This window comes from Arachis stenosperma, chromosome 8 (assembly GCF_014773155.1).
Source record: "Arachis stenosperma cultivar V10309 chromosome 8, arast.V10309.gnm1.PFL2, whole genome shotgun sequence".
NCBI lineage: Eukaryota > Viridiplantae > Streptophyta > Magnoliopsida > Fabales > Fabaceae > Arachis > Arachis stenosperma.
Genome location: NC_080384.1, coordinates 20,288,842 through 20,291,907, shown reverse-complemented (window position 1 = coordinate 20,291,907; position 3,066 = coordinate 20,288,842). Strand labels below are relative to the sequence as shown.

General features: G+C 43.2%; 1 non-coding gene across 1 annotated transcript; it reads left to right on the top strand.

Annotated features, from left to right (window-relative positions):
- The first annotated feature begins 2,757 nt into the window (after positions 1-2,757).
- Positions 2,758-2,861, top strand: LOC130947171 (small nucleolar RNA R71). Its single transcript, XR_009072571.1, has one exon. It is a non-coding gene; the product is annotated as a small nucleolar RNA R71 (small nucleolar RNA).
- The last annotated feature ends 205 nt before the right edge of the window (positions 2,862-3,066 follow it).

The window sequence follows — 3,066 nt, the reverse complement described above, 5'->3', positions numbered from 1 at the left end:
TCTCATGTCGGATTTCCGGATATTCACCCTTTTTGAGTGAAAAAGGGACCTCGGGGATCACCTTCTTCAAGGCCACAACTTCATAGAAGTGGTCTTGATGCACCCTTGAGATGAATCTTTCCATCTCCCATGACTCAGAGGTGGAAGCTTTTGCCTTCCCTTTCCTCTTTCTAGAGGTTTCTCCGGCCTTGGATGCCATAAACGGTTATGGAAAAACAAAAAGCAATGCTTTTACCACACCAAACTTAAAATGTTTGCTCGTCCTCGAGCAAAAGAAGAAAGAAGAGAGTAGAAGAAGAAGAAATGAGGAGAAAGGGAATGGCTTTGTGTTCGGCTAAAGGGAAGAGAAATGGTGTTTAGGTGGTGTGAAAATGAAAGAGTGAAGGAGGGTATATATAGGAGAGGGGGGAGGGTGATGTTCGGTCATTTGAGGGTGGGTTTGGGTGGGAAAGTGGTTTGAATTTGAATGGTGAGGTAAGTGGGGTTTTTATGAAGGATGGATGTGAGTGGTGAAGAGAAAGATGGGATTTGATAGGTGAAGGGTTTTTGGGGAAGAGGTGTTGAGGTGATTGGTGAAGAAGAGAGAGAGTGGTAGGGTAGGTGGGGATCCTGTGGGGTCCACATATCCTGTGGTGTCAAGGAAAAGTCATCCCTGCACCAAATGGCATGCAAAATCACGTTTTGAGCCATTTCTGGCGTTAAACACCGGGCTGGTGCCCATTTCTGGCGTTTAACGCCAGCTTCTTGCCCCTTTCTGGCGTTTAACGCCAGTCTGGTGCCCCTTTCTGGCGTTAAACGCCCAGAATGGTGCCAGACTGGGCGTTAAACGCCCAACAGCTAACCTTACTGGCGTTTAAACGCCAGTAGGTGCGTCCTCCAGGGTGTGCTGCTCTTCTTCCTGTTTTTCATTCTGTTTTTGCTTTTTTCATTAATTTTGTGACTTCTCATGATCATCAACCTACAAAAAACATAAAATAACAAAAGAAAATAGATAAAATATAATCATTGGGTTGCCTCCCAACAAGCGCTTCTTTAATGTCAGTAGCTTGACAGAGGGCTCTCATGGAGCCTCACAGATACTCAGAGCAATGTTGGAACCTCCCAACACCAAACTTAGAGTTTGAATGTGGGGGTTCAACACCAAACTTAGAGTTTGGTTGTGGCCTCCCAACACCAAACTTAGAGTTTGACTGTGGGGGCTCTGTTTGTCTCTGATTTGAGAGAAGCTCTTCATGCTTCTTCTCCATGGTGATAGAGGGATATCCTTGAGCCTTAAACACAAAGGATTCTTCATTCACTTGAATGATCATTTCACCTCCATCAACATCAATCACAGCCTTTGCTGTGGCTAGGAAAGGTCTGCCAAGGATGATAGATTCATCCATGCACTTCCGAGTCTCTAGGACTATGAAATCAGCAGGGATGTAATGGTCTTCAATTTTCACCAAAACATCCTCTACAAGTCCATAAGCTTGTTTTCTTGAGTTGTCTGCCATCTCTAATGAGATTTTTGCAGCTTGTACCTCATAGATCCCGAGTTTCTCCATTACAGAGAGAGGCATGAGGTTTACACTTGACCCTAAGTCACACAGAGCCTTCTTGAAGGTCATGGTGCCTATGGTACAAGGTATGGAAAACTTCCCAGGATCTTGTCTCTTTTGAGGTAATTTCTGCCTAGACAAGTCATCTAGTTCTTTGGTGAGCAAAGGGGGTTCATCATCCCAAGTCTCATTTCCAAATAACTTGTCATTTAGCTTCATGATTGCTCCAAGGTATTTAGCAACTTGCTCTTCAGTGACATACTCATCCTCTTCAGAGGAAGAATACTCATCAGAGCTCATGAATGGCAGAAGTAAGTCTAATGGAATCTCTATGGTCTCATTTTGAGCCTCAGATTCCCATGGTTCCTCATTGGGGAACTCATTGGAGGTCAGTGCACGTCCATTGAGGTCTTCCTCAGTGGCGTTCACTTCCTCTCCTTCCTCTCCAAATTCGGTCATGTTGATGGCCTTGCACTCTCCTTTTAGATTTTCTTCTGTATTGCTTGGGAGAGTACTAGGAGGGAGTTAGTAATTTTCTTGCTCAGCTGACCCACTTGTCCTTCCAAATTTCTGATGGAGGACCTTGTTTCAGTCATGAAACTTTGAGTGATTTTGATTAGATCAGAGACCATGGTTGCTAAGTCAGAGCTATTCTGCTTAGAACTCTCTGTCTGTTGCTGAGAAGATGATGGAAAAGGTTTGCTATTGCTAAACCTGTTTCTTCCACCATTATTGTTGTTGAAACCTTGTTGAGGTCTCTCTTGATTCTTCCATGAGAAATTTGGGTGATTTCTCCATGAAGAATTATAGGTGTTTCCATAGGGTTCTCCTAGGTAATTCACCTCTTCCATTGAAGGGTTCTCAGGATCATAAGCTTCTTCTTCAGATGAAGCATCCTTAGTACTGCTTGGTGCATTTTGCATTCCAGACAGACTTTGAGAAATCAAATTGACTTGTTGAGTCAATATCTTGTTCTGAGCCAATATGGCATTCAGAGTATCAATCTCAAGAACTCCTTTCTTCTGACTTGTCCCATTATTCACAGGATTCCTTTCAGAAGTGTACATGAATTGGTTATTTGCAACCATTTCAATTAGCTCTTGAGCTTCTGTAGGCGTCTTCTTCAGATGAAGAGATCCTCCAGCTATCCAAAGACATCTTGGACAGTTCAGAGAGACCATCATAGAAAATACCTATGATGCTCCATTCAGAGAGCATGTCAGAAGGACATTTTCTGATCAATTGCTTGTATCTTTCCCAAGCTTCATAGAGGGATTCACCATCCTTCTGTCTGAAGGTTTGGACTTCCACTCTAAGCTTACTCAATTTTTGAGGTGGAAAGAACTTTGCCAAGAAGGCATTGACTAGTTTTTCCCAAGAGTCCATGCTTTCTTTAGGTTGTGAGTCCAACCATGTCCTAGCTCTGTCTCTTACAGCAAAAGGGAATAGCATAAGTCTATAGACCTCAGAGTCAACCCCATTAGTCTTAACAGTGTCACAGATTTGCAAGAACTCAGCTAAAAAC